The sequence below is a fragment of the Podarcis bocagei genome, assembly GCF_964188305.1.
Source record: "Podarcis bocagei genome assembly, chromosome: 3".
Classification (NCBI taxonomy): domain Eukaryota; kingdom Metazoa; phylum Chordata; class Lepidosauria; order Squamata; family Lacertidae; genus Podarcis; species Podarcis bocagei.
In genome coordinates, this window is record NC_138127.1 from 7691164 (window position 1) to 7704195 (window position 13032).

General features: G+C 39.1%; 1 protein-coding gene across 1 annotated transcript in view; it reads left to right on the plus strand.

The window, feature by feature from the left end:
* Positions 1–13032, plus strand: part of CSMD1 (CUB and Sushi multiple domains 1) — a 998673-nt gene that overhangs the window by 2308 nt on the left and 983333 nt on the right. The window lies entirely within an intron of this gene.

Genomic DNA, 13032 nt, shown 5'->3' on the forward strand with positions numbered 1-13032 from the left:
CATCCAGGAATCTCCTTTCACCATTTGCTTGCTTGGTATTCTCTTTCTCCTTGAAACCGAGGTGGGGCAGGATACCGGAGGGTTACACAACTTCTGCCTTGGCCCTAGCCCCACAACTTGCCTAGTTGCCCCCGAGACAACAAGGTCGGCTTTATTCACTTTGCCTCTCATTAGCCCGGGCCTTTTTCGTGTTGGCAAGGTGTGTGTGTTGTGGCTGCCTCTGGTGACAACACCTGCTTACTTCAAAACCTGTTTCTGTCTTGCTTCTGAAGCTCCTTCTTTCTCCTTCCTCTTCAGGTGTCCTTACAAAGAGTAGAAGGGGGATATAGATAATTTCTTTTGCTATTTTTTAAAAAAACGAAATGAAAAAAATCCATTCTAGCATAACATATTAAAAACAGCTATTTATCCCAAATCAACCTCTTCTTTTTTGCTGTCCCGATTTTATAGCAAATTATTGAAAACTCACAGAGAACAAAAACTTCAAAGTGACTAAAAGTGCTTGCGTCCTGCCTCTCCTGTCTACTTCCTGTGTGAGTGTGTGTTCTGAATTATGACATGGTGCCACATTGTAAAGTAGTGGGGTCACTTTGCATAAGTGAGCATCCCGTTGAGATTCCCTCCCTCTCTTTTTCTTCCTTCTTCTTTCCCTGAATTACTTTTAATCACCAGGCAGAGGTTAGGGGAAGGGTAAGAGGCAGGTGGCAACATCTCATCTCTGTTTCAATATACTGGGTTGTGCTAAGGCTTGCATAGTTTGGAGCAAGAAGAGCAAGTTGTGTTAATGAATGCACTAAAGCCCCATCGCCACCCTGCCTTCAACCCCATCCCTGGAGCTGCCGCAGGTGACAAAGTGATGCCTGGCTCTTTGCTGCCTCTGATCTCATTTTACTCACTTTGAATAAAGAACAGAGGAACAGAAACATCTGACATATTTAGAAATCGTGCTGAAAGGCCAGCTCCTATAAAGACAAGGCTCGCCCTTGGAGCTATTCACATGCCATAGTAGGATTTTGCCCCTTTTCAGTCTACTGCGCCAACAGAGGTCTTTCTGTTTCATTCCATTTCCAAAAGTTGCTATATTTTCATCACACTCTGTCCTCCTCTACCACCCTTGACTGTGTGTCTTCTTAGCTGGGAGACAGCGTTTTTCTTTCCCCTGCGCAGCCCCAATTAGCCAAGGTTTTGCCTTGCCCTGCTACTGCTGCTTAATAATCCTGACACGTGTGTTACATTTCAGCCCTTTGCCTCTGGATTGGGGTTTTTTGAGAAGTTGGATTTGAAAGGAGGACACAAATCCAGATCCTCTGGCAAATTCAGATTCTTTTAGCAGCTGCTAACAGCTGCCTGTGGCCAGTAGCACTGGAGGAATGGGGGGGGGGGCATTTGCCAGGAATGGACATACAGTTGCAATCAAACGGGCTCATCCTGTGGCATCAAGGCAAATAATATGTTCTTGAGGCTGAGGAGAGGAGAGGGTGGGATAAGTTACAATCAATAGCACTATTGTCTCAGCTACAGCTGAGGACTTAGAGTTCTGACTCACTTATTAAACACACTGTTGCTGGTTCTTGACATTTGCCATTTTAGCATTTTCCTTAAAAAAGAAAAGAAAAGCTGACATTGTGCATGAAACGCTGAGTCTCGTTCATGCTTAGAAAGCACTGCTCAGATGTATTCAGCTGATCCATAAAGTGAGCTTTGGGCAGTACCTTTGGTGATGCAAGAGTTAAGATTAATTTAGCTGTGCGTTATTTTAATGTGGGGAGGGGGGAATAGGCTGCAATCTTACGTAGCACTGGATCCAGACAACAAGCAGAAGAAGAAACAGCAGTGATGTTTGACTCCTTCCCACTGCTACCTTTTACATTCCAAAGCTTTAAAGCACTCGCATCTATATTTAGCATAATGTAAACCTACATTTGGAACGAGGTGTACTGCTTAAAGAGAGAGTGACTGAAAAATAACTATCACCTAGTAACAGATCAGCTTTGGTTTTCTAAGCACATAACATCTTAATTAGCAGTGCCCAGCAACTCTTTATTTTAACTGCCCCATGGAGAGGAATTAATTTGCTTTTTTTATTGACAGAGATTCTATGATGAAGAATCCAAAGTGCTACATTTCCATGGAGAAGTGTGTGTGTGTGTGTTAGTTATATGTAATGTTCTCTTTGTCTTTCATGACAAGACAAATATATTGATCACTAACATTCCTGCCACACAAACACTATATGTTAGGTCAAATCCCATAACCTATTGAACAGTTGCACATAAGTTCCTTCCCAAATATAATGCTTTAAAAAGGGTTAATGGGTGTACTGCAGACTTGTGGTTCCTTTTCATTTTTCTTTAGCTAAAAATCTATAGAAATCTGTGTTTAGCCTATTGGCTTTCTTCCGGTAACTTTCTCGAAGCCGAAACCAGAATCCAAATGCATATTTACTTGTAAGTAGGTCTTATTGAGCCAGGATAATTTACTTTAAATATGGTTAGGATAGGGCTATAAGCTCTACATATTCGGTTAAAATCGTTCAGGAACGCATCCCTGCTTTCCATGCCAGCAATCCCCATCCATGTGATTTAAAGCATGTGTATACCCTCCTTTTTGACAAGAGGGGAAAAAAATAGGGAGGCCTATATGTTTCCACCGCTGTACTAAAAAGAAAAAGAAAAGAAAAAGTAGAAACCCTCCTCTCTAACCTCACCTCTGTCACAGCAATAAGGTACGCACTACTTGCTAATTATAAGGAACAGAGGGGAATTAAGGTTACATGAGTGCAGCTTTGCTTCCAGTAATTAATAGGGTTCTTGATAGGTACAAGAAGCTGCAAAGAAGCATATAACTTGGAAGCAAGGAGTAAAAGTTGCTTCTTGTGATTTTTAAATGGGATAAAAAGGTGTGCATTTTTGGTTGTTGCTTTGTACTATGTTCCCATTGTTACTGGATTTTTGGAAAGCAAACGTTTCTTGAGAAGGGGGCTACTCTGTGTTGATTTAGGGAATAATATTTTGTTTTTTATGGAAGGAAGGAAGGGGGGACCACACCTATTTTACATACTATAACTTGCCTTTCTCCATCTTGGTACTGGGACTGGGAGAAAGCACCCATAGTTAATGCAATGTGGTCCAGTGCTTGGGAAAATATCCAGATTTCCTCTCCTTGGTCACATGCACCTTGAAGATTTTTTATTTAATTCAATACCTTGGCTCAGATCCTCATCAGGTCATATGTTTTTTATGTGTTGGGCTGATAAATGAGACAATTATTATTGCATGTAAATAGATAGTCCAGATAACTCCTATGACTGAGTAGAAAGGTGTGCCCATTGGGGCTTTGGATTTCTCTCCACCAAACTGCAGGTCATTGTGACATGCCAAGCTGCTTATGAAAGAATGCCCTCTCCTCTTCCTCACTCATCATTGTCATCATTTACCATCACCACACCTCCAAGTAATCCAGCCAATGCCTTGTGCATGGTCTATACTAACATAGAAGGGTGTTGTTTCTTGATAGCTCAGTATTAAATTTAGGAGGTTTGACTTAAGAAGCTGTCCCGCAAACCTAAGGTTATGGCTGGGGTTACGGTGTTTATATAACACTCCAGCCAAACCAAAATAGTATAGCCACTTAATGAAGATTGTGAACTAATAATATTCACAGGGGTGGGTGGGAAGGTAGGTTTCTTTGATTTAAAAAATAAATAAATGTCCTAGTTTCCTTTTCCTTTTTACAGTTCCCAAGATCTGTATTGTGTTGTATTATTTTATGTACTGTGGCTTGCCATTGTTTTATTGATTATAGTTTAGAAATTATTTATTGTAGCTGTTGAGTGGATTTCTGTTTAACTTTTATATGTTATTATTATTATTATTTAATACTATTCTAATGATTGTTGAATGTTACTTTTTTGATGTAGGTTGCCTATTTTAAAGTTATGTTTTATTATAAAATTTTTGTATTGCATTAGATTGTTATAAGATGTACATTTTTTGTTTCTTCAGCTTGTAAGCTGCCTTGAGTATTGTAAGATAGAAAGACGGTATACAAATTAAAAAAAATAATGATGATGATAAGATAGTTTTCTTCAGATGAAGAGGGAAATGTAATACCATATGTAGCATTCTGTGGCTTCATTTCATCACTACTTCCAGGACATCTGACCAACTGTTCTGCAAAATGGTTAAGTTCCTTTCTCAACTAATAATAATAATAATAATAATAATAATAATAATAATAATAATAATTTATTTATACCCCACCCATCTGGCTGAGTTTCCCCAGCCACTCTGGGCGGCTCCCAATCAAGTATTAGTTGTTGCATGCATTTAAAGAGACTCGCTTCAAGTCTGTTAAATATATCGCTACTTACGGAAAGACCTTGTATAATACTGTAGGCACAGAAGGATTAGTTCTGAAAGTCATTTGTTCATGCTGGTAGTCAAGGACTTTAATCCTACTGATAAACGTAACTATAATGCTGCTCATGCAGTGGTTTGTCTGAATGTTAGCAATAGAGATAAAGGTACAACCACCAGGGGTGTTGCGTAGTGCATAACTCTTCTTCTCCCCATCCAACATTCACAGTGAGACATTGCCTTGTTATTCTCACATGGGCGAGCCCTATGGACCAGGTGCGTAAATCTGCATCTCACACCCTCGGCCGAACATTCTCCTGCTCCCAGCCCTGCACTGTGTGATCATAAGAGAAAGAGATTATGCCACCTCTTACCTAGCACAGAAATCGCTCTGTAGCCACATTCTCCTAATTCACAACTCATTATCCAGATACCAGCTATTCAGATGTCTCCCTTGTTAAAGTTTGGCCTGTGTATGGAAACATCTTATAGGAGATAAATGTAGCAAGCCTGTCCTGCTCTACTACCTATCAGAAGCCGTTCCAATACGAGTGCCACTTAAAAAGAGCTCAGTTTTGTGCTGTGGGCATATCTACACAATAGTCTTAATGGGTTTAGCAGTCATTTCATTTGCTACATACACACAAACAGACATAAAAAAAGAGGAAGGGGAAATGGAGGAAGGAGTAAACAAGGGAAGAATGTACAGTTGATAGTTAAAATAGTATAAAACCAATATAAACAACTAGTGTAAAACCAATATAAATTACTAGTGTAGATATATAGTGTTGATTACATCATGGTGGTCAAGGTGCCCTTTGGAGGTCATAGTTGGGAGGACTCTTGACCATTTAGTCCAATCCTGTGTTCAGTTCAGAATCTGCAATGGAGGATGCCCATACAGCACCCCTTCCTGACGGTTGTCTGGACTCTTTTCCAGTAGTTCCAGCAACACTCACCACATCCTGAGGCAGTCCATTCCACTCCTAACTTTCTCTTAACGTTTAGCTGAAATCTGCTTCCTTGCAGTTTTTGCCATTTTTCTAGTCCTGCCTTCTGGAAAAACATAGACAAGAAGTCAGCTCCTTATTGTGTGTGACAGCCCCTCGTGTGTGTGTGTGTGTGTGTGTGTGTGTGTGTGTGTGTGTAACATTGTCATTGCCCCTCTCCTTTTAATATTCTTTTCTCCAAGCTAAACACCCAACTCTCTCAACTGTTCTTCATAGCACTTGGTTTCCAGACTTCCTCACCATTCTGATTGTCCTCCTCTGAACATGCTTCAGTTGGTCAAGGTCCTTCTTAAAGTGCCCGGAACTGACCAGCACAGAGTAGAATGAAATGATTACTTATCACAATGTGGACACCATGCACCTATTTATACATCCAAAGACTGCAAGGTTCTTTAGTAGCCACATTGCACAACTGTTTCATGTTTGGCTTATGATGAATCAATACACCTTTGGCATGTAAGGTGTGTGTGGGTGGGGGGTCTCCTCTCCCTTCTATATTTGATTCTTAGCTCCTAAATGCAGGTACAGATTCATATCTGTTGAATCTCATCTTGTGGGTTTCAACGTGTCAAGACCATCATGAATCTTTCTGCTACTGCAAGGGATGTGCTCTAGTGGAACATCACTTTTCCCTTCCTCTCCCCTGAAGCTCAATGTATACCCCCAAATATTAGCTCTGGTGGGCTGGAGTAAATTTTGTGATGGTTTCTTAAGGATAGGAAAAAAATGAGATCTCTGCTAGTAGGAATGAATTCTTCTGGAATTCACTTTCTTGTGCAGACAGTACATCTGACTCAGAGCTAGTCAATTTGGTACCCTCTAGATGTGACTGAACTCCAATTTCCACCTGTTCCAGCCAGCTTGACCAATGGTCAGGGGGTAATGGGAGCTGCAGAGGGGGCATTTGGTAGAAACCTCTAAATCTAACTGAACCTGAGAAGTGCATAAAATATATAGTAAAAATGTTTCAGATCTGATAAGTGACATGTCTTCCATACTGTTATTTGAAAAGGTAATTTTAAATTATCACTGCAGTTATTTTCTCTTCCATCTCCCACAGAATATACAAAACAAGCTGATTTTACACATTATTCCTGATGCCAAGTTTCAATGAAAAGCAGGGACGTGAATATCCTTCTTCAGCTAAGAGTTAGCCTCTAGAAACACATACATGTGTTCCAGCTTATTTTCAAAGAGCAAGTTTTTGTGTACCCTTTGCTTGCCGCTATCACTTTGTCAAAATAATGACTGGAACTACAACAACTTAAGGTTCCCCGCCATGCTTAATGCCTACTCATATATATGGGTGGAAAAAGCTTTATGTGTTGTATTTTCATTGCTTCTAGAGTAGTGGTTCCCATACTGTGAGGCTGTTTTCTTAAGTGGGATTCAAATAAGCACAGAGACTATGAAGGGAGAGGGGGAAGCTTCATTTTCTGTCACTGTTTGGTTCTGGAGTTGCCAAAATTGAGATCTACTCTTTAATATATTGGTTCAATACAAAGTAGCTATTCATGCAGTTCAGAGTAGCAGCAGTCTAGGTGGGGAGTGGGGGAGAGAGAAAGAAAATAAGAAGCAAACAATTTTTTTTATATATACAGGTCTTTTTATTTCCTTTTATACAATTTTTTTAAAAATAAAATAAAATAAATCTGTCTTTTCTATGGCACACTTCCATTTAAATGGTCATGAATACAGTAGTGGGGTAGAGCTCCAATCAGAAATACATTTTTATTTTGTACCTGCAGAGGACTCATAACCCAGTTTCAATCAGACTGTACAAATAAGCACTGATCTCTCTTTTTAAAAGAAAAACGTCTTGCTATTTTAATTTTGTTATCTATTTTAATTATAATTTATATGTCTCGTTGGTTTATATTTCAGTATAGTTTTTAGCTGTTTTGTAAGTCGCCTCAGTCTTTGGAGATGATGAGTTATAAATGCATAAATAAAGTGACCTATTTTTCCCCCCTTGATTAGCAAGTTCTATAAAATATTTGTTGCAGCGTTTCCAAGAGCTATACCTATTTAGACCAATTACATGAACTATCTCTGATGTGATGATTGTGATGTACTATGGTAACACTTGTGAATTGTCTGCTGGTGCAAATCAAAACAAACAAAAACGGACGTAAGTTCTTATCAGAATGTGCAGTATTCCTCTTATTTTCAATGAGCACATTTCACAGCATTAACACAGATCCACAGTTGTGGCCCTTTGTTAAGGGCAAGACAGCCGAATCACATTCTTCCATTATGACAATTTGGAATTGTAGGTTCTACAGCATGCTTCCTCAGCCTCAGCCCTCCAGCTGTTTTTGGCCTATAACTCCCATGATCCCTAGCTAGCAGGACCAGTGGTCAGGGATGACGGGAATTGTAGCCTCAAAACATCTGGAGGGCTGAGGTTGAGGAAGCCTGTTCTACAGCTTATGGTTTAAAAATAGTTCTGTTGACATTTGAAATCTGGCAATATAGGAGAGGTATGTTTTAGGATGCCCAATGCAAAATTTGGAGTAGAAATGATAATAGATGGCTTGTTTTGAATGACAAATCTATGAATAACTTTAGGAAGTTAACAGGTGATGTGCATTTTCCTTCCATAGCCTTTTCTGGGGTGGTTTTGGGGAAAATAGGCATCTGTGCTACATAGGTTGAGAAAGTGTTGCATTAGGTCAAGGGGCACACCTAGTATGTGCCACACTCATGATTTGTGTAATACGTTTGTAGTTTTCTGCAATTTATCTTTCAAGTATGCCAATAGGTGAAAAGTTATGTTAGGGAGAAGAAGTCATAGGAGATGAGTAGAAAACAGTTTGAGGGAAATGAGTGGAGTGTAAAATATATCTGATGGGCAGTTCGGGGATTTCAGAGAAAAGTGAGGGTTTGAGATTCAAGGGACTTTTACGTACATTTGCTGAATTTCCTCCCCACCCCCATAGGAACTGGAATGTCAGAGCTTGTGTGAGCATGGAAAACCCTTAGCACAACATGTTAAACCCAAAAAGTTATTTGTTGAATCTTACAACAGTAACTCATCACTTGTTAACTGGGGAGCATATTTATTTTATTTTTTGAATTTATATACCACCTTATACCCAGGGGTCTCAGGGCGTTTCACAAAAAATGCATTTTGAGATCATTTGAAACTGGAAGGCATATATATATATTTCAAGAGGAGAACTAGGTTTAATTTGTCTCATATTTATGTTTATAATGATAAGTACAAGTCTCTTGACTAATGAGAATGTTGCTAATGATTTGTTTTCAAGGACACAGCTGCATAAAAATCACAAATTCTTGCAACGGCAGGAATACTCTAATTGGAGGTATAATCATTAAATGTGATTTCCTACAGTCCTTTGGTTACCATACAATTTCTGCCATCTGTCTTTGTTTAAAGCTAGGTAGCTACTTTGTGCAGCATGATCCCCACACCAGTGAAAATACATAATGTACCAATCCCAACAAGATTGGGATTCAGTGCCACAAAATAATTATGTCTCATTATATTAAGCTAGTATGTTATGGATAATATTATAAGATTATATGTAACATGAGAAGTTTAGGAGAGTGATCATGGTTTATAACTTCATTTTAGCTTGGTTGTGAAATAAAAAGACCCTACTCCTGCACTAATTAATTTGAATAGCTATACAGTGGCCACCAAACTGAGCTTCCCCCATATCCAAAAGGCAGGGGAAGGCAGGGAGGAAGTGTTTCATTATTGTGATGCTACCACAGAGATGCTTTATATGTGACAAACCTACCAATTCAGAAAAGAATGAGAGTCCCCTCAACAGCAATATCGGTAGCCTTCCCTGGAAATTAATAGAAAAGCATAAAGCTGAATACAGTAGTACCTTGGGTTACAGACGCTTCAGGTTACAGACACTTCAGGTTACAGACTCCGCTAACCCAGAAATAGTACCTTGGGTTAAGAACTTTGCTTCAGGATGAGAACAGAAATCGCACAGCAGCAGCGTGGTGGCAGCGGGACACACCATTAACTAAAGTGGTACCTCAGGTTAAGAACAGTTTCAGGTTAAGAATGGACCTCCAGAACGAATTACGTTCTTAACCCAAGGTACCACTATATAACATTGGGAAATTGTAGTGTACATGAACTATCACCAACAAATCATGGCTTGAGTTGAATCTGGAAGCAACTTTAAATGTTACTTCCATTTCATAGAAAATACCCGTGAAGTCACCATCTACTCAGTTACAACTTAACAGCTGTTTTGAAGTGAAAATATGCGAATACAACCATTGTGATTTTTCTTTTAACATATGGATATTGTGGTAATGTTCCAAAGAGCCATGGGAGATGGTGAAGGGAGTCATTTCAACCTAATTTGTAATCATAACAACATTAATAGTGCAATCATATACAAGTCTTGTCCAAATTGAATACTGTAGATACTTAACTGGGAACACATCCCATTGAAATTAGTAGTACTGATTTTTGAGTAAATATGCATGGAATAGTGGGATTGTGCTCACAGCCTAGTGTAACACATTAGAATTGCTGACTGGTAGAGATGCTTGTAATTCATAACAGGGAAAGGAGAAGGGTATACTACAGTTGTGGCATTGCAAAGTATCTACTGCAACTCCCCTTTTGCTTTTGCGTCTGATTCAGTAGGGGAATCTTATGTGTTGACCTACTTTTCTCCAGAACTTGCAAGTGGAAGTCAAAACATATTCTATTTGGGAGCTTGGATATTTTGTAAAACTACCCTTATACTGGCTTACTATTATAATTTTTTTTATTGAGAGCTGTGTGTGAATCTAAAAATAAATGCATGTTTCCACCATTTTCTCCAGCAGTTGTTAAAATAAGGGTAAATATACATGTTCAAGGGCCTAAACTGGTGAACTTCGCAATTAGGAAGCAGCCAGCTTTTATTATGTTATCATCACACACACATTGGGCTGAATCCAACAGCACCCTTTCATTCATGGAATGGGATTGGATTCAGCAGAGGTTATTTTGGCAATTTCCCATAACACGGTACTAAGTCCTACACACTATTGGATGGCCCCAAATCCTCCTGTGTGGATTTGGGTGGCCTCAGAGGGTCAGAGGATAAGATGAATTGGTTTCTTCTTTCATGAGCAGGAGCCTTTGCTGGATCAAAGCCATTTCATGAATGGAAGGGCATAATTGAATCTAGCTCATTGATCCAACATAGGTATTTGGTTTGAGGGTATGGAGTAGGAATATCATAACTTTACTGGATATTTGACAGATCTCTAGTACTACTCAGCAACTATAAGGATTCCACAGTGAGTGATCATCTGTATCTGTGTTTTTGTTGTTTGGAAAATGAAATCAACTTTAGTGCATATATATTTCCAACACAGAACTATGTGGTGCTGGTCTATTAGGGCAGTTGAAAAGATATGAAGATGGAGCTTAGCAAAACAGCTTCCCTATGAAATATGTTAGATGATGAAGGCAGGAGCTACTATTCCAACTACAGCTGTACTCTGTATGGAGACCAACAGTTTTAGTGGGGAGGATATATACGATATTCCCTTTAGACTTTTGCAAATTCTGCTATGCCATTCTGCCAAATGTGCAAGTTTTCTCCAGATTCTTAATATTCCTTTCCCATTCCTCAGGTGGGCGTATCATCTGATGATCATCAACAGCCCCTCACTGTGTGTGAAGTGCACACAACATTGGTTGCCACTTCTCAGCTGAAAGAGAGGAGCATACTATTAATTAGTTGGAACTGTGAAGCCTTAGAAAGAGAACAATGATGATGTACTAGGCTTCAATTTGTTTTAAACTGGGGATCAGAAAATTCAGCCTACAGGGATCAAAACTGGCCTCTTACAGAATAGTAGCCGGCTGCCCCACTTCAAGTTGCTATGTCAGTTTTCTGGAGAAAGTGATAACTATGACTGTGGGATTTGCTGACAATATACTCTGGGAATAGAATGATGTGCCATCTTCAATCCTCTCTTCTAGCAGCTATCCTGCACACCTTGCTACGAAATTACACATGCAAAAACTGAGATATGATTGAAATATTTTCTGGGCCCTTTACACAGCAGATGTGAATGTAATCTGCCAGCCTGTTTTTAAATAAATCCATGTTAGGGAGTACTCACAGCTAGGCACAATGTTCATTTTGGAACCATGCTATGCAAATTGGATTTCCTGGCAGTGGAGGTTTAAATACAGAGAACCTAATCCGAAGTCCACAGAACCCAACAGAAATATTCTTCTTGCCTTTAATGGGTTTCAGGCCCTTTATTGCATCCACTTATCCAAGTAGAAAAATATAAGTCTAAATGTATGCTCAAGCCAAACACTGATGCTAACAGCATATCAAATTAATATTTGATGCTATGGAAATGGACAGAAAACGTCCTGCACATCATAGACGTACTGTATTAGGAAGCTGTTGACCAACTTGAAATGTATCATTTGCTCTCTGTGGTGTTCACTGGCATTTGATTTGTTTGCTTCTGAAGAGAGATTAACCTTTAATTGCTTTCTTTAGTAACATTTAGTAAAAAAACATGCACAACAACTGATAGAATGGAGATGATCTCTGCAAACAGGAAATATTTCCTCAACTCAGGTTGCCATAGCAATTGAATTTCTCCCCCCCCAACTGTTGAGAGATGTGAATCCTCCATTCCCTTATCTTAAGCAAGACCGAACTGAACATTTTTGCATTTTAAAATGATTCAAAACGAACACGAAACAAGGTGTTGTTCACATATGGCCCTTATGGAAGTAGCGTCATGTGGCATTCAGTATGAATTGCTTAACAATAAGTTTCTCATTCAAAGTCAAAACAACTCTCTATCCTTGGACCCCGCCCCCCCCCCACCAATTTGGCAGATGGAAACTATTCTTAACATCTACCTATCTGACTCCATCGCTAGAGTTATAATCCTGAACGTACTAACTTGGACTCAGTGGAACTTACCGGTACTTCTGACTAGGCACAGATTCCCTCCTTGCTGTTTGGCATCATTTACCAAAGCATGCTGCACTTGAATTATTTTATTAATGGTATTGTTTGAGGCTCAATTTCTCAACGTTTTGTTAAAGGCTGTGTGTGCAGTTTTACATTTAAATACTGTTGTACTAAAAAGGGGAGGGGGATAAGAATAATGGCACTAATCATAAGTAATAGTTACCATGGAACTGACAGGCAAACTTACAAGTATAATTTTGATCTCCATGACAATATTTTATCTTGCTACTTTATGTTTTAAGGGAATTACACTACAGAAGGATTACAGAACAAAGGAGAGCTAATCATTTTATTTCTTCTACAGCTCCACTTACAAAATTACTTCAGTGAAATGTTATTGTCAGAAGAAAATAGAAAAGGCTATCTTGCCTGGATATTTAAATAACTGTGTAAAGTGCTTCATACCTGAGACAAGAGGTGTGTGAGCCAAGTGAACTTTCCAAATTTCTGCTAAGTACAGATATACATTATAGTTGCTTCAAAATTATTTGGGTGGAGACTTTAAAGTGGCTTATGAAGAAAAATCGTTGTTTCGTTCACATAATTCATAGGTTAGTATTGAAAAGCCGAAATGATGTAAGGCAAAAAGAGAAATAGGAGTTTTCCTACATGTTCAGAATCACATCATCTTGGAGTACCAAAGCTGCAGTGTCAGTC